Source organism: Schistocerca americana, chromosome 6 (genome assembly GCF_021461395.2).
Source record: "Schistocerca americana isolate TAMUIC-IGC-003095 chromosome 6, iqSchAmer2.1, whole genome shotgun sequence".
Taxonomy (NCBI): domain Eukaryota; kingdom Metazoa; phylum Arthropoda; class Insecta; order Orthoptera; family Acrididae; genus Schistocerca; species Schistocerca americana.
Window position 1 is genome coordinate 357,139,597 of NC_060124.1, and position 24,572 is coordinate 357,164,168.

The following is a 24,572-nucleotide window of genomic DNA, read 5'->3' on the forward strand; positions in this document are numbered from 1 at the left end:
TGCATCTTCTAAGTGTCCTGCCAATGAAACGCAACCTTCGGCTCGCCTTCCCCACATAACCGAATTCCAATGGGTTTCTTTTGGAACTCATGTGGATCACCTCACACTTTTCGTTATTTAACGTCAACTGCCACCTGCCACGCCATACAGCAATCTTTTCTAAATCGCTTTGCAACTGATACTGGTCTTCGGATGACCTTACTAGACGGTAAATTACAGCATCATCTGCGAACAACCTAAGAGAACTGCTCGGATTGTCACCCAGGTCATTTATATAGACCAGGAACAGCAGAGGTCCCAGGACGCTTCCCTGGGGAACACCTGATATCACTTCAGTTTTACTCGATGATTTGCCGTCTATTTCTGACAGGAAATCACGAATCCAGTCGCACAACTGAGACGATACCCTATAGGCCCGCAGCTTGATTAGAAGTCGCTTGTGAGGAACGGTGTCAAAAGCTTTCCGGAAATCTTGAAATACGGAATCAACTTGAGATCACCTGCCGATCGCGGCCATTACTTCGTGGGAATAAAGAGTTCAGGGAAATGACAGGAACGATCATTCGGAGGAAATTGTCCCGTAAACACGAGCTCTACAATGCGTAACTTAAGAGCTGTGAGCGCTCCTTCGAGAGTGCGAAACAAATATCTGCTACTGCGAGCTCTTTGCTTTCCATATTTTGAGAGGTGGTAGTATGGAACAAACCGAGAAGACACAGTGTTCAATAAACATGTGCATGCCGTGAGAGCTATCAGTACTTGTTCATCTTCTTTGCTATGAAACATATCTCTTCTACTGAACAAGTGCTCAAAGATCTTAAGGTAGGTCTTTGCATTTTAGAGCCCATGTTTACCAGGCTGGGAAAATGGTAAAAGTATCTACAGTCTGTTCGTCAATTTTCAGCGTGAATACGAAACCATCCACAGGAATAATTCGACAGGAATAGCCTATACAGTGCACTGCTTGAGTTCAGAATCCCTGAGAAGCTAGTGACAATGGTACAAACTTGTATGGATGGATCTAGGGCAGTTATGCTTTTCCGACGGGTCACCTGAGAAAAGTTCGAGACTGAGACAGGTCTCAGACAAAGAGATACTTTCTCATGTTTTCTGTTTAGTGTCATCTAACAAAAAGTAATAACGGAATGTAGGCAACAGAAATGGGCTGGAGTATAGTTGGGTGGTAATTTCAGCTGTCTCGCAAATGCAGATGATATAATGCTAAGTGAATCAATCCGTAAGTTGAAAGGAATGTACCATCAAAAGAACGACATGATGATGATAATGTCAAGCGATATTCCTGTTTATAGATTCCTATGTAATAAGGGGTTACCCTTAATCAAAACGTCTTCGGTCCCGGGTTCGATCCCCGCCACTGCCTAAATTTTGATAAATAATCAGCATTGGCGGCCGAAGACTTCCGCCATAAGAAGTCAGCCTCATTCTGCCAACGGCATTGTCAAAGAGGGCGGAGGAGCGGTTAGAGGTTCAGGACACTCTCTTGCCCTAGGGGTGGGAAACTGTCCCTGACGGCGGAAGAATCAGCAATGATCAACGACATGAGGATGCAGAAGGCAATGGAAACCACTGCATTAAAGACACGTAACGTGTATCCACAGGACATGTGGCCTTTAATTGAAGAAGTGTCATGATGATCTCTCCATTGGCAAAAGATTCCGGAATAGTCTCCCATTCGGATCTCCGGGAGGGGACTGCCAAGCGGGAGGTTACCATGAGAGAAAGATTGAATAATCAACGAAAGGATAACGTTCTACGAGTCGGGGCGTGGAATGTCAGAAGTTTGAACGTGGTAGGGAACCTAGAAAATCTGAAAAGGGAAATGCAAAGGCTCAATCTAGATATAGTAGGGGTCAGTGAAGTGAAGTGGAAGGAAGACAAGGATTTCTGGTCAGATGAGTATCGGGTAATATCAACAGCAGCAGAAAATGGTATAAGAGGTGTAGGATTCGTTATGAATTGGAAGGTAGGGCAGAGAGTGTGTTACTGTGAACAGTTCAGTGACCGGGTTGTTCTAATCAGAATCGACAGCAGACCAACACCAACAACGATAGTTCAGGTATACATGACGACGTCGCAAGCTGAAGATGAACAGATAGAGAAAGTGTATGAAGATATTAAAAGGGTAATGCAGTATGTAAAGGGGGACGAATATCTAATAGTCATGGGCGACTGGAATGCAGTTGTAGGTGAAGGAGTAGAAGAAAAGGTTACAGTAGAATATGGGCTTGGGACAAGGAATGAAAGAGGAGAAAGACTAATTGAGTTCTGTAACAAGTTTCAGCTAGTAATAGCGAATACCCTGTTCAAGAATCACAAGAGGAGGAGGTATACTTGGAAATGGCCGGGAGATACGGGAAGATTTCAATTAGATTATATCATGGTCAGACAGAGATTCCGAAATCAGATACTGGATTTTAAGGCGTACCCAGGAGCAGATATAGACTCAGATCACAATATAGTAGTGATGAAGAGTAGGCTGAAGTTCAAGACATTAGTCAGGAAGAAGCAATACGCAAAGAAGTGGGATGCGGAAGTACTAAGGAATGACGAGATACGTTTGAAGTTCTCTAACGCTATAGATACAGCAATAAGGAATAGCGCAGTAGAAAGTACAGTTGAAGAGGAATGGACATCACTAAAAAGGGCCATCACAGAAGTTGGGAAGGAAAACATAGGTACAAAGAAGGTAGCTGCGAAGAAACCATGGGTAACAGAAGAAATACTTCAGTTGATTGATGAAAGGAGGAAGTACAAACATGTTCCGGGAAAATCAGGAATACAGAAATACACTCCTGGAAATGGAAAAAAGAACACATTGACACCGGTGCGTCAGACCCACCATACTTGCTCCGGACATTGCGAGAGGGCTGTACAAGCAATGATCACACGCACGGCACAGCGGACACACCAGGAACCGCGGTGTTGGCCGTCGAATAGCGCTAGCTGCGCAGCATTTGTGCACCGCCGCCGTCAGTGTCAGCCAGTTTGCCGTGGCATACGGAGCTCCATCGCAGTCTTTAACACTGGTAGCATGCCGCGACAGCGTGGACGTGAACCGTATGTGCAGTTGACGGACTTTGGGCGAGGCCGTATAGTGGGCATGCGGGAGGCCGGGTGGACGTACCGCCGAATTGCTCAACACGTGGGGCGTGAGGTCTCCACAGTACATCGATGTTGTCGCCAGTGGTCGGCGGAAGGTGCACGTGCCCGTCGACCTGGGACCGGATCGCAGCGACGCACGGATGCACGCCAAGACCGTAGGATCCTACGCAGTGCCGTAGGGGACCGCACCGCCACTTCCCAGCAAATTAGGGACACTGTTGCTCCTGGGGTATCGGCGAGGACCGTTCGCAACCGTCTCCATGAAGCTGGGCTACGGTCCCGCACACCGTTAGGCCGTCTTCCGCTCACGCCCCAACATCGTGCAGCCCGCCTCCAGTGGTGTCGCGACAGGCGTGAATGGAGGGACGAATGGAGACGTGTCGTCTTCAGCGATGAGAGTCGCTTCTGCCTTGGTGCCAATGATGGTCGTATGCGTGTTTGGCGCCGTGCAGGTGAGCGCCACAATCAGGACTGCAGACGACCGAGGCACACTGGGCCAACACCCGGCATCATGGTGTGGGGAGCGATCTCCTACACTGGCCGTACACCACAGGTGATCGTCGAGGGGACACTGAATAGTGCACGGTACATCCAAACCGTCATCGAACCCATCGTTCTACCATTCCTAGACCGGCAAGGGAACTTGCTGTTCCAACAGGACAATGCACGTCCGCATGTATCCCATGCCACCCAACGTGCTCTAGAAGGTGTAAGTCAACTACCCTGGCCAGCAAGATCTCCGGATCTGTCCCCCATTGAGCATGTTTGGGACTGGATGAAGCGTCGTCTCACGCGGTCTGCACGTCCAGCACGAACGCTGGTCCAACTGAGGCGCCAGGTGGAAATGGCATGGCAAGCCGTTCCACAGGACTACATCCAGCATCTCTACGATCGTCTCCATGGGAGAATAGCAGCCTGCATTGCTGCGAAAGGTGGATATACACTGTACTAGTGCCGACATTGTGCATGCTCTGTTGCCTGTGTCTATGTGCCTGTGGTTCTGTCAGTGTGATCATGTGATGTATCTGACCCCAGGAATGTGTCAATAAAGTTTCCCCTTCCAGGGACAATGAATTCACGGTGTTCTTATTTCAATTTCCAGGAGTGTACAAGTCGCTGAGGAATGAAATAAATAGGAAGTGCAGGGAAGCTAAGACGAAATGGTTGTAGGAGAAATGTGAAGACATCGAAAAAGATATGATTGTCGGAAGGACAGAGTCAGCATACAGGAAAGTCAAAACAACCTTTGGTGACATTAAAAGCAACGTTGGTAACATTAAGAGTGCAACGGGAATTCCACTGTTAAATGCAGAGGAGAGAGCAGATAGGTGGAAAGAATACATTGAAAGCCTCTATGAGGGTGAAGATTTGTCTGATGTGATAGAAGAAGAAACAGGAGTCGATTTAGAAGAGATAGGGGCTCCAGTATTAGAATCGAAATTTCAAAGAGCTTTGGAGGACTTACGGTCAAATAAGGCAGAAGGGATAGATAACATTCCATCATAACTTCTAAAATCATTGGGGGAAGTGGCAACAAAACGACTATTCACGTTGGTGTGTAGAATATATGAGTCTGGCAAGTGCGAGAATTATCGCACAATCAGCTTAGCAGCTCATGCATCGAAGCTGCTTGCAAGAATAATATACAGAAGAATGGGAAAGAAAATTGAGAATGCGCTAGGTGACGATCAGTTTGGCTTTAGGAAAAGTAAAGAGACGAGAGAGGCAATTCTGACGTTACGGCTAATAATGGAAGCAAGGCTAAAGAAAAATCAAGACACTTTCATAGGATCTGTCAACCTGGAAAAAGCGTTCGACAGTAAAATGGGTGCAAGCTGTTCGAGATTCTGAAAAAAGTAGGGGTAAGGTATAGGGAGAGACGGGTCTTATACAATATGTACAACAACCAAGAGGGAATAATAAGAGTGGACGATCAAGAACGAAGTGCTCGTATTAAGAGGGGTGTAAGACAAGGCTGTAGCCTTTCGCCCCTACACTTCAATCTGTACATCGAGGAAGCAATGATGGAGATAAAAGAAAGGTTCAGGAGTGGAATTAAAATACAAGGTGAAAGGATATCAATGATACGATTCGCTGATGACATTGCTATCCTGAGTGAAAGTGAAGAAGAATTAAATGATCTGCTGAACGGAATGAACAGTCTAATGAGTACACAGTATGGTTTGAGAGTAAATCGGAGAAAGACGAAGGTAATGAGAAGTAGTAGAAATGAGAACAGCGAGAAACTTAACATCAGGATTGATGGTCACGAAGTCAAAGAAGTTAACGAATTCTGCTACCTAAGCAGTAAAATAACCAATGACGGACGGAGCAACGAGGACATCAAAAGCAGATTCGCTATGGCAAAAAAGGCATTTCTGGCCAAGAGAGGTCTACTAATATCAAATACTGGCCTTAATTTGAGGAAGAAATTTCTGAGGATGTACGTCTGGAGTATTGCATTGTATGGTAGTGAAACATGGACTGTGGGAAAACCGGAAGAGAAGAGAATCGAGGCATTTGAGATGTGGTGCTATAGACGAATGTTGAAAATTAGGTGGACTGATAAGGTAAGGAATGAGGAGGTTCTACGCAGAATCGGAGAGGAAAGGAATATGTGGAAAACACTGATAAGGAGAAGGGACAGGATGATGGGACTTCTGCTAAGACATGAGGGAATGACTTCCATGGTACTAGAGGGAGCTGTAGAGGGCAAAAACTGTAGAGGAAGACAGAGATTGGAATACGTCAAGCAAATAATTGAGGACGTAGGTTGCAAGTGCTACTCTGAGATGAAGAGGTTAGCACAGGAAAGGAATTCGTGGCGGGCAGCATCAAACCAGTCAGTAGACTGATGAAAAAAAAAAAAAAAAAAATAAAATAAAAATAAAAAAAATAAAAAAAAATGTAATAATACGTAATGTTACTCCAGTTAAATTGTTTGCAAAATTACGGCAATTAAAACTAAACTAAACTCCTCCCGAACAGGCCATGAAGGCCCAACGGTACGGATCGGCCGCCGTGTCATCCTCAGGCCATAGGCATCACTGGATGGTGATAGGGTCATGTAGTTAGCACACCGCTCTCTCGGCCGTATGTCAGTTTCCGAGATCGGAGCCGCTACTTCTCTATCAAGTAGCTCCTCAGTTTGCCTCACAAGGGCTGAGTACACCCCGCCTGCCAACAGCGCTCGGCAGACCGGATGGTCGCCCATCCAAGTGCTACCTCAGCCCGACAACGCTTAACTTCGGTGATCTGACGGGAACCGTCGTTACCACTGCGGCAAGGCCGTTGGCCAAAATTACGACAACTACATTGAGTAAACAGTAAAAACCTATTTTTTCAACTTTCACTAACAAAAACAAACAAAATCCTCGGAAAATTAACATCTGTAAATCCCCTACGTGATGTTAACCTTTGTTCTACGAAATTGTAATTATTTTACCGAGAAACAAGCGATATTAGATTTTCCCTTTTTCCCTTTCTGGCAACAGCACGTTACTGATGTATGTGTCTTCATTCTATCATTTTTGGCAGTAATAATTGGACCATTGTTCCAAATCTGGATCTAATTTGTGAAGTGGTCAACTTCACACTTCTCCTGTTTTAATTACAGTGCAAGTAATTTCTTGTCTTTTGGATTAAGTTGCTTGGTGACACAACGACCGAGCGCCATAAGCATTATGTCGTTGTTGTTGTGGTCTTCAGTCCTGAGACTGGTTTGAAGCAGCTCTCCATGCTACTCTATCCTGTGCAAGCTTCTTCATCTCCCAGTACTTAGTGCAACCTTCATCCTTCTTAATCTGCTTAGTGTATTCATCTCTTGGTCTCCCTCTACGATTTTTACCCTCCACGCTGCCCTCCAGTGCTAAATTTGTGATCCCTTGGTGCCACAGAACATGTCTTACCAAACGGTCCCTTCTTCTAGTCAAGTTGTGCCACAAACTCCTCTTCTCCCCAATTCTATTCAGTACCTCCTCATCAATTATGTGATCTACCCATCTAATCTTCAACATTCTTCTGTAGCAGCACATTTCGAAAGCTTCTATTCTCTTCTTGTCTAAACTATTTATCGTCCATGTTTCACTTCCATACATGGCTACACTCAATACAAATACTTTCAGAAACGACTTCCTGACACTTAAATTTATACTCGATGTTAACAAATTTCTCTTCTTCAGAAACGCTTTTCTTGCCATTGCCAGTCTAAATTTTATATCCTCTCTACTTCGACCATCATCAGTTATTTTGCTCCCCAAATAGCAAAACTCCTTTACTACTTTAAGTGTCTCATTTCCTAATCTAATGCCCTCAGCATCGCCCGACTTAATTCGACTACATTCCATTATCCTCGTTTTGCTTTTGTTGATGTTCATCTTATATCCTCCTTTCAAGGCACTGTCCATTCCGTTAGTTAAAAAGACCTACTGTATAGGAATTATCCGAAAGGGGTGGGAATCGATAGATGTGGCACACAAGTACAGACAAAATACGATAGTAATTTCAGAAAAATTATATGATTTATTCAAGAGAAAGAGCTTCACAAATTGAACAAGTCAATAACGCTAGGCCACTTCTGGGACTTATGGAAGCAGTTATTCAGCTTAGCCTTGAGTGATAGCGTTCTACGGTGTCATCCCGTGGGATATCGTTCCAAGTTCTGTCCAACTGACGCGTTAGGTCGTCAAAATCCCTAGGTGACCGGAGGGCACTGCTTGTAATTTCCAAAACGTTCTCAACTGGGGAGAGAGCCGGCGAACTCGCTCGCCAAGGTAGGGTTTGACAGGCACGAAGACGATCAGTAGAAACTGTCGTAATGTGCGACTGGGCATTGTCTTGCTGAAATGTGAGCCCAGGATGGCTTGCCACGAATGGCAACAAAACAAGGACTAAAATATCGCCGACGCACCACTGTTCTGTAAAGATGCTGCGATTGACAACCAAAGAGGCCCTGCTATGAAATGAAGTGGCACCACAGATCATCAATCGTGGCTGTCCGGTCGTACGGCGGGCAACAGTCAGGTTGGTACCCCACCGCTGTCTGGGTCGTCTTCAGACACGCCTTCGGCTTGGAATCTCACTGACTGGAGTAGAATTGTCTTCAGTGATGAGTCCCGCTTCGAACTGAGCCCCGATGACCAGTGAACATGTGTCTGGAAGCAGTGGACAACGGTGGATTACCAATCTGACTGTCGCCCGCCATATGTTGCTGGCCGGGGTGGCCGAGCGGTTCTAGGCGCTACAGTCTGGAACCGCGCGACCGCTACGGTCGTAGGTTCGAATCCTGCCTCGGGCACGGATGTGTGTGATGTCCTTAGGTTAGTTAGGTTTAAGTGTAGTTCTAAGTTCCAGATGACTGCTGACCTCAGACGTTAACTCCCGTACTGCTCTGAGCCATTTGAACCATTTATTTGGTTATTTTGCGACATCCAGGAGTCAGGTAGGTGCCATTTACCTTCATAGTAGGACACTTTTGGTTGTCATCCACGTCACCGTTACCAGTGGGACGTCGACGATATTCTGTGCCCCCGTTTTGCTGTCATTCACAGCATGCATCTTGGGCATACATGGCAGCAAGATAATGCTCACCCGCTTTCGGCGAGAGTTTCTACTGTTTGTCTTCGTGCTTGCAAAACCCTATCTTCGTCACCAAGGACGCTGGACCTCTCCTTGGTTGAGAGAATTTGGAGCATTATGGGCAGAATCCTCCAGTCGCCTCGAGATTTTGACGATCTAACGGTCCAATTGGACAAAATTTCTCGCCTGGTCAGTATTGTCAATCAACGTACAAAGTATTCTTGAAGAGCCGGCCGGAGTGGCCGAGCGGTTCTAGGCGCTACAGTCTGGAACCACGCGACCGCTACGGTCGCAGGTTCGAATTCTGCCTCGGGCGTGGATGTGTGTGATGTCCTTAGGTTAGTTAGGTTTAAGTAGTTCTAACTTCTAGTAAGCCCCATAGTGCTCAGAGCCATTTGCACCATTATTCTGGAAGAACTTCGACTTTTGGTAGACGAGCGGGCGATTGGCGGCGTGGTGACCTCAGCACCGAATTGCGAATTGAGGAGTGTTGCTCAACTCACCTCTGTGTGGATCAGGTTCAACTCAGCCCTCGAGGTTTCTGCTGCGGTGGCTAGCGAGTTTGCGGTGGATGGCGAGGTTCGATGAAGCAGTCTCCACGGCGGCACGTGCTGTGTGACTGCTGAGCTGGCAGAACAGGCTGTGAGCACTTAGCTCGCTCGTTATGTTGTAACAGTACAAGCAAGTTCGTGTTGTATCTGATGGGTCCAGATACAGCAGGAGGGACTCGCACTGCCTCACAAGTTCACCGGCCACACATCACTGATTCGCGTCTCAGTGGGTGACAGTGTCGTTCTGTACAACGGGGCTCGTCAGCTGTTCGTCACTACTGTAAACGGCTGCCAGGTTTGTTGTACAGAACGTCTCTGCTCCTTCAACAGTACAGATCTGCTGGCAGTGCAAACAACCCAGTGAACGACTGACCTCCACAGCGACGGCAGTACAACAACTTACCTGATATAGTTGAACTGTTGAAGGCAGCACTCTCATAATTAACAAAAGAACCATGAAATGGAGGGATAACCCATAATCTTGAAACATGAAACTTTACCCCTGTTCCTTCAACGTCTAACCTATCCATCTTACTTTTGAAGCAAATTTCATATGCAATGACTTAGATGTCGTACACACAAACAATAAAACCTCCAGCCGGATCTGGAGAGTAAAACCACTGCGCCTCCTTTCCATCAGATTCGTTAGTAGGTAACTTATTCTGTTGTATTAATTCATGTATAACGGGTAGTCAAATGAAAACGAGACAGATAAAAAAGTATATAAACTCTTTATTGGTTCCAAAATAATCTCCGTAACTGCTGATACTTTTATCACAGTGTGAGATTTGGCAGTCAATGCATTCGTGGAATAATATTTACAAAAAACTATGGAGCCAAAGCAAATCTGCAGTCACTAACCTGTCTCTTCACGATTCCCAAAACGTTGAAATCGCTTGGGGAAAGTTTGGGACTAAATCTAGGACATGTAAGGGCTTCCGAGTGGAACTTCAGCAGCATAGTCAAAACAACCTGGGCAGCATGTGGGTTGTTTAGAGCAAGAGGCAGAAGTTTGGTTTAGAAACCCTTACACATCCTCCATTAAGTCTCAATCTTTCCCGTTTCAATTTCCATATTTTTGATACCCTGAAGAAAGATATTCGTGTCCGTCTACTTGCTTCAGAGAAAAAGGTGTATGGATGGGCGCAATCATGGTTCCAATCGCAACGGCAAACGTTTTTCTACGAAGGCATTGACTGGCTTGTCTCACAGTAGGATAAATACCAAAACAGATATGGCGATTACTTTCAAAATAATGAACAACTTACTTAGTTTTTTCCATATTAAGTCATGTTTCCCTTTGGCTGTCCTTTATACAGGAGTTAATAGGCACCGCGTGGGATCAGCCGAGCGGTCTAAGGCGCTGCAGTCGTGGACTGTGCGGCTGGTCCCAACGGAGGTTCGAGTCCTCCTTGTTTGTCCTTAAGATAATTTAGGTTAAGTAGTGTGTAAACTTAGGGACTGATGACCTTAGCAGTTAAGTCCCATAAGATATCACACACACACACACACACACACACACACACACATACACACAGACAGACAGACAGAGTTAATGCCGGCCGCGGTGGTCTCGCGGTTCTAGGCGCTCAGTCCGGAACCGCGCGACCGCTGCGGTCGCAGGTTCGAATACTGCCTCGGGCATGGATGTGTGTGATGTCCTTAGGTTAGTTAGGTTTAAGTAGTTCTAAGTTCTAGGGGACTGATGACCGCAGCTGTTAAGTCCCATGGTGCTCAGAGCCATTTGAACACAGAGTTAATAGGCCTAATAAGCTACATAACAACGAATCTGATGGGTAGGAGTTACCGTGTGCAGGCCATGTAGCCATTATTACAGAAGAAAGACAGGATAAAAAAGTATCTGAGGGGAAACCGAACACCAGACGCTCCACAGAACGACCAAGGCAGCTCTCGATGGACGACCTAGTGAAGGACCTGCCAGCCCTGAAGACTGAAGACGCCTGGAGGAAGCAAGCACAAAAGGAATGGAGGAAGTTTGTGGAAGCAGCGTGAGGTGTGTAGGGTCGGCGACCGCTAGATATATATTTATATCTGTTCACTAGGTTTTCTTGCATCGAACGATTGTTCCTGTCATATCCCTGAATACTGACCTTTCCTTCTGGGAAACACTGTATAACAGAAACGCCTCAGATTATTACCACCAACGATAAACGTTTTTGTTAGCGGTTGGATCAAGGGTGCCAAATTTCTCCTGCGTTTAAGGTGTAACGTTTGGATTTCATATCCAAATACTACAGACCACTGAGTGCCTTACAAGCAGTAACACTTCTCTCTCGTACAGCTATTGCTACAGTTCGCAAGTCACCTTGAGTATTTGGCGGATAGTACGTTAGTATCACTGTACTTTACCCTCTCCAGCTCCCATTGCGAATGGTGAATGCGAAGAACAATCGGCGAACTTCTTCAGTTTTACGAGACGTGTGTGATATTGCTGGCTGTGGCCGTCAGTATTTTATTTTGCTAGAAGCTCGCCTTGATTCAGCTTGACACATGTGAAGTAGCATATGGTACAAAGGTGGAATGAGGTACAAGCGACAGGTGGTACAGTATGTACCAGTCCAATGGGAGAGACCGCCAGTTGTACTGAACTTGCTTCCGATTGGTCGGCACGTTCGGGTGTTAGACGCCAAAACTCCTAACTTCTCTCATTAATTATTTATATAATTTTCATTGTATCTAACCCAATTTTTACCATGAGAATTTTTTGAATTTAGAAATTTTGTGGTACGATACTGTGGGACCAAACTGCTGAGATCATCGGTCCCTAAGCTTACAGCTTAATCTAACGTGAACTAACTTACGCTAAGGACAACACACTCACCCATGCCGGAGGGAGGACTTCCTATGGTGAACGGGGGGGGGGGGGGGGAACCGTGACTAGGCGCCTAGACCGCGCGGCAGTATGAGAAACTTTCACGGTTAGGCTACGAGCCTATCGTTTTTGTTTATTAAGTTTCTCTAGTTTTGAGAAACATAAGAGTAACGATACTACAACCGAAGTGTTTCGGACACCTTCGGATCGCTTTGGCACGCCTGGGAGACGAAGTACATCGGCTGCGTTAATCACTCTGTTTCGGGCGTTCTGGAGGTGCGGACAGGTATCCCTGTTTCGGACGTTCTGGTGGACCAGACACTTATCTCAGTATCATGCGTTACTTAGATGTGAATGTGTGATAGTCACTCTGCTTCGGGTGTTCTTCAGAGCCGGACGTACTGTTCTCTATATCGGGCGTAACTTGGTTATGATTATGTAATACTCGTTCTGTCTGGTGCTTACTGGGGAGCCTGACACGTTTATCATATTTCGGAAGTTGGATGGAAAAGTACAATACAATTAAGAAAGCTATGTCAAGTGTTGTAAAAGACAGTGTAAATGTTTGATTATGTAAATAATAACCAAACAGGATGCATTAATGAGAAGTGTCGCCTACCACTATTGTCAGTAGTACAGATCTTGCCCTCTGTAGATACAGAGACTAACCTGGGCAAGTGGTATCCCGAGAAAAGCACAACCACAGGTTTGAATTGACAGCGTAGCAGCCTCCGCCGAAAAAGATCCCACGATTGACGAGCTGTCTTCTGCGCTGGGGACACAACTTTAGAAGACGACAGTTTGGTAGAAAGAAAGGTCAGACACTCTTACCCAATCTCTCCAGATCTTTCCTGCTTCCAGATCTGAGATCCAATGGGACACATAATTTATACGTGTAAGGCAGGAACTAATATGTTGCCTAACTGTTGCTTGAAACTACGGCCTCGGAATTTCAACAGCATACCTCTCCGTCATGCAGTACGCCTCTCTTGTGGTGCCTGCCACTCGAGTATCTCTGTAACGTCATGAAACTCTTATTTGGATCATTTCCATCTCCTCTCTTAATGATACTTTGTAAGCGACCAAGACTGATAGGGTCGATCAAGTGTTTTACGTGCTACCGTTTTCGTACATTGACTTTTATTTCTTTAAGATTCTTCCAATGAATATTAGAATTGATCTTCTTTCCTTACAAGTAATTTCAAGTAGTCATTTCACTTCAGCTGTTCTGTAAGTATAGTCCTAGGATCATTTTAAAGACTAATATAAATTTAAGCATCTTGAAAGCATATGCCTGGAGCGCGGCCTTGTACTGAAGTGGAATGTGGACAGTAAGCAGTATAGACAGTAATAGAACAGCAACTTTTTTAAAAATCTGCTGCTAAGAAGAATGCTGAAGATCGAATTAGGTACAAAATCGAATCGGAGGGAAAAGGTATCTATAACTCAGAGGGACTAAAAGAAGAGCTGGATCAATAGGGCACATTTTGATCGATCAAGGAGACGTCAGTTTTGGCAATGGAGGGAAACGTGACAGGGAAAAATTGTAGAAGAAAACGAAGCCTTGATAACATTAAGCAACTTCAGATGTATGTAGGTTGCAGTTGTTAAGCAGATAAAGAAACTTGCATAGCTTAGGGTAGCGTGGGGAGCTGCTCCTCCGACTGAAGATCACAGCAGCAGCAGCAGCAGCAACAACAAAAATAATAATATTCATATTACAGTTACCCCCGAAGGGACAGCGGGTACAACCGAGCACTTCCTGTAAAGCGTTACACAGAATGCAAATGATAATTCAAATAAAACAAAGTAGAGGATAATTCTGGTTTTATAAACTGTAGACCTACATAGAGGACAATTTCTCGAATGTTCTATATTGGCATGTGATTTACGTTGCAGTTGAAAATACATTGAGATAATGATGATTTTGTTGTGATGCAATGATGAAGCTGATGATGTATGAAAAACAATAATATTCACAATGGAGATCAAAATAACCAGTTAATAATAATCCAAAAATGAATGTGTGTGCGTGTGTGTGTGTGTGTGTGTGTGTGTGTGTGTGTGTGTGTGTGTGTGTGGGCCTATTTCAAGTAAACTTGGTGTATATATATCTCCATTACTGTCAGGCAACAACTACTTTTGGGTTAAGAACCCCCTTGCTATCATAATTCAGGAGATATGACGTCATAAACTTTGAAATGCGTGAAAAATTGCAGCATCATGCACGACGTTTAAATTTCTAACTTCTGTACTATTAACTCTATTGCCAATAAATTTCGCAGACATTATCCAGATATGCCGCTAAATTCACTTACAAAATCATATCATGGTATTACTTATAGATCGGGAGATATGACATCATAAATACTGAGATGTGTGTAAAACAGCCCCACCATGTATGATTTTTAAATTTATTACTTGCTTGCTACTAGATTTATTCGCAATACATTTTTCAGACAGTATCTACGTATGCTGCTGAATGCACCTGCACAAATACGTCATTGTACGATCATAGTTCAAGATGTATAAAAAATGCTGTCTCATCCATGAAGTTTTAATAAATTTGTTTTTTACCTCCAAAACACTCCTAGAGTAGAGCCAACTTAAGGACGTTCCTGACACCTGGCAGCGCTTATGACAGCTCTCCACCGCGAAGCGCAAATGGCTGTAGGCGAAAACAGTAGCCGTCTGTAGAGCTGTGCAGAGGCGTTACCGTAGAGACGTTTACAAAATCGCGTTCTAGACACGCGAAGTAGCTGCGCCCAGCGTACAGAGAGTGTGCAGAATCTTTGTACGTTGTCTCATAATTTCAAAGTATTTTCTCGAATACATGGAAATGAATTTTTCGTTTCTGATAGACAATTGGCAACGTTAATCTCGGGCAATGCAGGGTTTTTCAGCTAGAAATAACAATAACAATAATAATAATAATTGAATATTGAATGGGGGCATGCCTGTATAGCCAAGAGCTTTAACTAGGATACGAAGAGCCCAGCCAGACCCGGTTTGAACGCGCCTCGCAGGTTAACGACGAGGACTGGTAAGCGGGCCAGCCTGGATGTGTTTCTTAGGAGGTTTTTCACACCCAACTTGATAAATAACGGACTGGTGTGTGTATTGTGTATTGAACTGGTAACCTAGGAACGACGAAGAGGCTTCGTACCGCCGTAGTCCTCAGTGGTTCACAATCCCACCACAGGCCACAGCAGTCCACTCACCTCACCGCCACCCCACACCGAACACAGGGTTATTGTGCGATTCGGCCCCCAGTGGACCCCCTCCCCGGGAACGTCTCATACCCAATGTTTATGTGGTAGAGTAATTATGGTGTATAGGTACGTGGAGAAAGTGTTTGCGCAGCAATCGCCGACATAGTGTAACAGAGGCAGAATAAGGGGAACGAGCCCGCATACGCCGAGGCAGATGGAGAACCGCCGTAAAAACCATCCACGGGCTGGCCGGCACACAGGAACTCGCCACTCATTCGCCGGGCGGATTCGTGCCGCGGACCGGCACTCCTTCCCGCTCGGGAAGCAGCGCGTTATATCGCGCGGCTAGCCGGGCGGGCAATGGGCTGGTACCCATGTCCCGCCTCAGTTATACGCTATGAGAACATTTACCACGTGAGGTGATGCAGTGGTTAATATATTGGACTCGCAGAGAACGTAGTATCAAATCCGTGTCCAGCTTTAGATTTCCTGTGGTTTCCCTAAATCGCTAAATGCCGAGATGGTTCGTTTGGAACGGCACGGCGGATTTCCTTCCCCATTCTTCAAACATTTTGTGCGTGCGTTCCGTCTCGAATAGCCTCGATGTCGATGGAACGTTAAGCCCTGACGTTTCCTCTTTTTGAAAGCAAATATTTAGAAAAAACTTTCTCATACTTGAGATTTACTCTAGACGCAAAAGGACTGAAGAATGGGTAGACAGATACGTCCTGGGAAGACGGAGGAGGGAAGGAGGGGGAGGGATGGAATCTCAATGGAGGGCATCCGAACACCAACTATCACTGAAGTTGATTCAACCCACATTACAATGCCAGCTCCGTGAAAGAAACGGTATAAAGCAAAGGACAACAAGGGAAGATAATATTGAATGGGAAAAGATGGGGTATGGAAACGCAAGGTACTTTTGTATATACTACTGGCCATTAAAAGAAGAAATGCAGATGATAAACGGGTATTCATTGGACTAATATTTTATACTAGAACGGACATGTGATTACATTTTCACGCAATTTGGGTGCATAGATCCCGAGAAATCAGTACCCAGAACAACCACCTCTGGCCGTAATAACGGCGTCGACACGCCTGGGCATTGAGTCAAACAGAGCTTGGATGGCGTGTACAGGTACAGCTGCCCATGCAGCTTCAACACGATACCACAGTTCATGAAGAGTAGTGACTGGCGTATTGTGACGAGCCAGTTGCTCGGCCACCATTGACCAGACGTTTTCAGTTGGTGAGAGATCTGGAGAATGTGCTGGCCAGGGCAGCAGTCGAACATGCGGTCGTGCATTATCCTGCTGAAATGTAGGGTTTCGCAGGGATCGAATGAAGGGTAGAGCCACGGGTCGTAACGCATCTGAAATGTAATATCCACTGTTCAAAGTGCCGTCAGTGTGAACAACAGGTGACCGAGACGTGTAACCAATGACACCCCATACCATCACGCCGGGTGCTACGCCAGTATGGCGATGACGAATACGCGCTTCCAATGTGCGTTCACCGCCATATCGCCGAACACGGATGCGACCATCATGATGCTGTAAACAGAACCTGGATTCATCCGAAAAAATGACGTTTTGCCATTCGTGGACCCAGGTTCGTCGTCGAGTACACCATCGCAGGCGCTGGTGTCTGTGATGCAGCGTCAAGGGTAACCGCAGCCACGGTCTCCGAGGTGATAGTCCATGCCGCTGCAAACGTCGTCGAACTGTTCGTGCAGATGGTTGTTGTCTTGCAAATGTCCCCATCTGTTGACTCAAGGATCGAGACGTGGCTGCACGATCCGTTACAGCCATGCGGATAAGATGCCTGTCATCTCGACTGTTACGTGATACGAGGCCGTTGTGATCTAGCACGTCGTTCCGTATTACCCTCCTGAGCCCACCGATTCCATATTCTGCTAACAGTCATTGGATCTCGACCAACGCGAGCAGCAGTGTCGTGATACGATAAACCGCAATCATGATAGGCTACAATCCGACCTTTATCAAAGTCGGAAACGTGATGGTACGCATTTCTCCTCCTTCCACGAGGCATCAGAACAACGTTTCACCAGGCAGCGCCGGTCTACTGCTGCTTGTGTATGACAAATCGGTTGGAAACTTTCCTCATGTCAGTACGTTGTAGGTGTCGCCACCGGCGCTAACGTTGAGTGAATGCTCTGAAAAGCTATCATTTGCATATCACAGCATCTTCTTCCTGTCGGTTAAATTTCGCGTCTGTAGCACGTCAACTTCGTGTTGTAGCAATTTTAATGGCGAGCAGTGTAAGACTGGGATAGAGTTAACTGCTGTGAAATGGTAGGGAACCGGGAGTCAGTAGAATTTTTCGGCTGGTGAAGATGCTTCGGCTACGTCGTCCGTAATTTATTCCCAGCAGCGCTGCAGCGGCCTAGGGTGGCCGCGTGACGTCAGTGGTCAGGCCACGTCCCGTCCCCACGCTGCAGCCAGACTCGAGACCGTTCGTGACGTTGAAGTTAGCCGTGTCAGTGTGTCTGCTCGTCGCAGTTTTTTCTTCTCCACACCAAACACAGCTGCTGCCTCCAACTTCTGCCTGCTGTGCCGTCAGATGTGACTCCCAAGTTACTTTTATAGAACACTAAAAAGGCGACATTGATAATCCACCCAAACTTATATCACTTTCTTAAAAATAAAATATGTTATTAGGATGCAATTGGGAATGCGTCTCTTAAAAGAAATTATTTCGAAAGGTTAAAGACTCCTTCGTATCGTGGTTAGCATTGTATGTCTATAAAATTCCTTTAAAATGTATCTCACTTGATTGAATGGGCCGTCATTGTATTATATACAAACAGAATCGTATTGGTTTGCTACCCCCAGATTACTACAAACTGCTTAGACGGATTTGCTTATTTGAAAAATTAACGGGCCTTACAGGGATATTTCGTAAACTAAGTCGATAAACCCAGCGCAAAAGCGTTTTTTCTGACCGAAATGAATCGTATTCATAATTCTGAGATCCGTCATCATAAATAATTCTCACCCCTGCATACCTTTCACGGGTAAAACATGTTGAGAGGATCTCACATGTCATTCTTTTCCGATCTATTTTTCACTATTTGTATCAGCTAAATGGGATCTGCCAGCGCACTCTTACGTCGTATCCAGCACCTTACGCTTTCCAAAGCAAGCACAATTTTACACGACAGTTTACGGCAATATCTGAGACTCCAGTGTCGATTTACGTTGTAATGAATGCATTCCAATAAATAAAACTCAAGCACAAGAAGGAAATAATAAAGTAGATAAGAACTGGAGAAAGGAAGATGAAAAAATGGGGGGAGGGGAGCAGCAATGTAAGTTAGCTTTCATGCATCCATATTGAGACTGCATATTCTTCTAATGTAGGTTTCATTCGGTAGTAAAGACAGAGAAAGAATAGAAAGTCCATTAATGAATTTCTGAAAGTGAGAAAATGCTTATCTTCGGTGATGTGCTAGAAACACACTTGCAGTAATGGAGAATGGGGCTGAAAGTAATTCAGAACGCAAGTATAGACTATTGTGAGTGTTCCTGATATGTGCATGCTATATTTGAGGGTAGACATCAGGATCTATTCTTACTTATTTCACTTAACCAGATAGCTCTCAGTAAGAAGAAGTAGAGGAATCATACAATTTCTTGTCGGTAGTACCTTACGTAAGACTTGCGGTGAACTGAGTGCTTCGGGAGATGTCTTAGCTTTAAAGCACTGACCTTGCATTCCAGAGGAAAGGCTACTATCCACATGTAAGTTCCTAAAATGATGGAAGAAAATACCGGGATGGTTCTTTTGCAAACGATGCAGCCGATTTCCTTTCTGATCCTTACTTCATTTAATATTGTGCTCCGTATCTAATAATTCGTCATCGATGGGAAGTTAAACACTTTCATCTTTTTCCCTGTCATCTGACCACTAAACGGCTGAGACGGTGCACTTCCCCAGCTGCAGCTTCCCTATTAAGGGCTTCCAGGGGCAGAAAAAAATTGATTTTCAATATTTCATATCGGATGATTCAACTGATCCAGCAATGGGTTTTGTGCAACTCACAACGCTTTCAAGTGGCACACCCACTATTTTTGTTGTGACTTGGCAAGACAGCCAAGCCACTAGGAGGTGAAGCCGAAAGGCACGCGTTTAATCTCACGCAGGCTGGCGTGAGGTCTGGAACTGGACAAGGTAATTAATATAGCCAATAACGTACGTAGCTGCTGGAATACTTATCTTTAATCCACAATTGGTGAACATCGGTCTGACGGTACATGCATCACAAGATAAATAGCAAATGATAATGGCACCTTGCTAGGTCGTAGCAAATGACGTAGCTTAAGGCTATGCTAACTATCGTCTCGGCAAATGAGAGCGTAATTTGTCAGTGAACCATCGCTAGCAAAGTCGGCTGTACAACTGGGGCGAGTGCTAGGAAGTCTCTCTAGACCTGCCGTGTGGCGGCGCTCGGTCTGCGATCACTGATAGTGGCGACACGCGGGTCCGACGTATACTAACGGACCGCGGCCGATTTAAAGGCTACCACCTAGCAAGTGTGGTGTCTGGCGGTGACACCACATTTTTCATAGTCTCTGGCTCGCTAGTCACAATCTATACTCAATTAGGAAAAATGAAAGCGACGTTTTTGTAGGAAATTTAAAGTAGTTAAATTTTGTACTGGGATACCTTTTCTCCAGAGGCCGCAGTTTTCGAACTATTCAAGGAAAACGTAGGGGCTACTAAAGTGATCTTCAGATACGGTTTTCTTGAATAACTCGGAAACTAAATATAACTACAAAAAGATCCTGTCCATTTTTTCTATAGGTTTATTAGATTGCATGTAGCGAGCAAGAGAATGTGAAAATTCTGCATGTGGTTTTTGAAGACACTGAGGGACGCATAAAACCTATTGGTATAGGCAACTGAATCGCCATGTATAATTACTGACCAAATTTAAAAATTTAAACTGCTGTCATAATCTACTCATTTAGAGGAATAGTCATACGTCAAGCTTTTAACACAAAAGTCAAGTATTATACACTCCTGGAAATTGAAATAAGAACACCGTGAATTCATTGTCCCAGGAAGGGGAAACTTTATTGACACATTCCTGGGGTTAGATACATCACATGATCACACTGACAGAACCACAGGAACATAGACACAGGCAACAGAGCATGCACAATGTCGGCACTAGTACAGTGTATATCCACCTTTCGCAGCAATGCAGGCTGCTATTCTCCCATGGAGACGATCGTAGAGATGCTGGATGTAGTCCTGTGGAACGGCTTGCCATGCCATTTCCACCTGGCGCCTCAGTTGGACCAGTGTTCGTGCTGGACGTGCAGACCGCGTGAGACGACGCTTCATCCAGTCCCAAACATGCTCAATGGGGGACAGATCCGGAGATCTTGCTGGCCAGGGAAGTTGACTTACACCTTCTAGAGCACGTTGGGTGGCACGGGATACATGCGGGCGTGCATTGTCCTGTTGGAACAGCAAGTTCCCTTGCCGGTCTAGGAATGGTAGAACGATGGGTTCGATGACGGTTTGGATGTACCGTGCACTATTCAGTGTCCCCTCGACGATCACCAGTGGTGTACGGCCAGTGTAGGAGATCGCTCCCCACACCATGAAGCCGGATGTTGGCCCTGTGTGCCTCGGTCGTATGCAGTCCTGATTGTGGCGCTCACCTGCACGGCGCCAAACACGCATACGACCATCATTGGCACCAAGGCAGAAGCGACTCTCATCGCTGAAGACGACACGTCTCCATTCGTCCCTCCATTCACGCCTGTCGCGACACCACTGGAGGCGGGCTGCACGATGTTGGGGTGTGAGCGGAAGACAGCCTAACGGTGTGCGGGACCGTAGCCCAGCTTCATGGAGACGGTTGCGAATGGTCCTCGCCGATACCCCAGGAGCAACAGTGTCCCTAATTTGCTGGGCAGTGGCGGTGCGGTCCCCTACGGCACTGCGTAGGATCCTACGGTCTTGTCGTGCATCCGTGCGTCGCTGCGGTCCGGTCCCAGGTCGACGGGCACGTGCACCTTCCGCCGACCACTGGCGACAACATCGATGTACTGTGGAGACCTCACGCCCCACGTGTTGAGCAATTCGGCGGTACGTCCACCCGGCCTCCCGCATGCCCACTATACGCCCTCGCTCAAAGTCCGTCAACTGCACATACGGTTCACGTCCACGCTGTCGCGGCATGCTACCAGTGTTAAAGACTGCGATGGAGCTCCGTATGCCACGGCAAACTGGCTGACACTGACGGCGGCGGTGCACAAATGCTGCGCAGCTAGCCCCATTCGACGGCCAACACCGCGGTTCCTGGTGTGTCCGCTGTGCCGTGCGTGTGATCATTGCTTGTACAGCCCTCTCGCAGTGTCCGGAGCAAGTATGGTGGGTCTGACACACCGGTGTCAATGTGTTCTTTTTTCCATTTCCAGGAGTGTAGTTGGGAACTGCTTATACGTCTTGAGGCAGTGTAATGGTGCGTAAATTCCATAAACTGTATGAATCGAGTATTTTAGAATAAGAGAACTTTGTAAGTTCCAACAAACTTTGCACCTAATTTCAAATGTTAACGACATTTGTCCTCGCTAATAACCCTCACAAAGTAATGAAGGGAAAGAAAGTTTATCACTTAATACATTTTTGCTGTTCATGCAGTAAAACATAGCTTCAAACATGATGTTTTAATTTATAATTCTTTACTACTAACTTCACTCGCAACACATTTTGCAGACGGTATCCACATATAAACGTACTCGCAAAATTGTAACCTTTTACGACGCATAACTTAGGACATATGACATTGTAAACACTGAGATGTGTGAAAAACATAGTAACTCATTTGTAAAGTAATTAGATGTTTAAAGCCGTTTTATGCTAGGGAATTAGATTCCTTAAAGAATAGGAGTGTGGGTTTGGACGGGGCGGGGGGACCGAGGAAGGGGGAGAGGGGAAAATACTGGTGATAGCCTAAAGTGGGCGGTACAAGGTTCTGGAGCGTAATCATTTTGACAACTTTGGAGAGAAATTTTGTCCCACCGCACGAATATTGTATTTCAGGGTCAGCTTATACCATCACGTGTTAAGACACTAGGGCCAACCCAGAAGGAAAAGGAGGCTACTAACAGGGCATACTCCGAAGCAATAACTCACCGTGCTTGAATTCAAAGACATGTTTCAACGGCATATTGAGCTTTCTTGGCACTAACAATACTCAGACGCCTTCTTTAAAAATCGGTGGAATCGCGCAACCGCTACGGTCGCAGGTTCGAATCCTGCCTCGGGCATGGATGTGTGTGATGTCCTTAGGTTAGTTAGGTTTAAGTAGTTCTAACAAGGGAACCTCCCCATCGCAGCCCCCTCACATTTAGTTATAAGTTGGCACAGTCAATAGGCCTTGAAAAAATGAACACAGATCAATCGAGAAAACAGGAAGAAGTTGTGAGGAACTATGAAAAAATAAGCAAAATATACAAACCCAGTAGTCCATGCGCAAGATAGGCAACATCAAGGATAATGTGAGCTCAGGAGCGACGTGGTTAGCGTGAGCAGCTGCGGAACAAGAGGTCTTTGGTTCAAGTCTTCCCTCGAGTAAAATATTTAATTTTTTATTTTCAGTTTATGTGACAAACACTTATGTTTTCATCACTTTTTTGGGAGTGATTATCACATCCACAAGAAAACTTAAATCGGGCAAGGTAGAAGAATCATTTTACCGATTCGCCAAGTGTACAAGTTAGGTGCGTCGACAACATATTCCTGTCATGTGGCGCACATGCCGTCACCAGTGTCGTATAGAATATATCAGACGTGTTTTCCTGTAGAGGAATCGGTTGACCTATGACCTTGCGATCAAATGTTTTCGATTCCCATTGGAGAGGCACATCCTTTCGTCTACTAATCGCACGGTTTTGCGGTGCGGTCGCAAAACACAGACACTAAACGTATTACAGTGAACAAAGGCGTCAATGAACGAACGGACAGATCATAACTTTGCGAAAATAAAGAAATTAAACTTTGCACTCGAGGGAAGACTTGAACCAAAGACCTCTTGTTTCGCAGCTGCTCACGCTAACCACATGACCACGGCGCTCCTGAGCTCACATTATCCTTGATGTTGCCTATCTTGCGCATGGATTACTCAGTTTGTACATTTTGCTTATTTTTTCATAGTTCCACACAACTTCTTCCTGTTTTCTCGATTGATCTGTGTTCAGTTTTTCAAGGCCTATTGACTGTGCCAACTTATAACTAAATGTGAGGGGGCTGCGATGGGGAGGCTCCCTTGTAAGTTCTAGGGGAGTGATGACCTCAGAAGTTAAGTCCCATAGTGCTCAGAGCCATTTTTTTTAAAAAAATCGGTGTGACGGACTACGCGCTACAGACTTACCGGTTACCTGCATAACAACGCAATTACGACTGCTAAGGTTCATGTCATCTATTAAACCCTGGTCCTAGGGCACCGCTTAAGTGCCGGAAATACGCTGGAACGTGAAATCGTTTAAAGTATGCGACATAAAAAAGGAATTCATTACACCAAAACTGTTTCTCATTCATTGCCCCTGCCCCCACCCCACCAGTTATAGAATTCTGTCAAAATGTCATTTTTAATTGAGTTTCGATACAATTTGTCGGTCTGTTGGTGCTAGGAGCAAATTACAACGAACTGATCGACGTTTCGTATTAGTCTGCGTCTTTATTTATTTCCAGAAACTTCAAAGTATCATTTACTTTCTTTTAATTACGAATTCAGATTCTTTTGACGCTTCTTCTTCTCTCGAAAGTCTCGCGGCCAGAAGCAGCGCGGTAATTCCAGCGCGCACGTAAGAGCCAGTTCTTTCGGCGTACTTCAGCACTTCGCGAAAACAACTAACGGCGAAGTTAACCAAGACTCTTCCACCCGGTGAATAATACAAGTAATTTGTGAGTGGAGTTCCTCCTCAACTCGGACTTTTTTAATTTTCGCGACTGCTTCATTTAATGGCTTTGTATTGTGAGATCTGAGTTTTTTAATTAGTTTAAATGTTCATTAGCATCGCGAAACGAATGGCGGAATAATGGAGCTGAGAATCTTGATCTTGCGTTTCATTACTTTCCGCGTACCGAACCAGCGTTAATTTTTCCATTAAATTACCGTTTGCTGCGTCGAAGACATTACGAGTCAATTACACAATGCAGCAAATCTCGCCGCGGTTTCCTCATCCTACAGGCGACATTCCTCTTCATGTTCCTCATACCTGACTGCGTAGG

The 24,572-nt window shown here is 45.4% G+C and overlaps 1 protein-coding gene and 1 pseudogene across 1 annotated transcript in view; one reads left to right on the forward strand and one right to left on the reverse strand.

The window, feature by feature from the left end:
• Nucleotides 1–24,572, forward strand: part of LOC124619319 (protein turtle-like) — a 906,568-nt gene that overhangs the window by 65,256 nt on the left and 816,740 nt on the right. The gene's annotated exons all lie outside the window — the stretch shown is intronic.
• LOC124620875 lies at nucleotides 6,302–6,419 on the reverse strand (annotated as a pseudogene).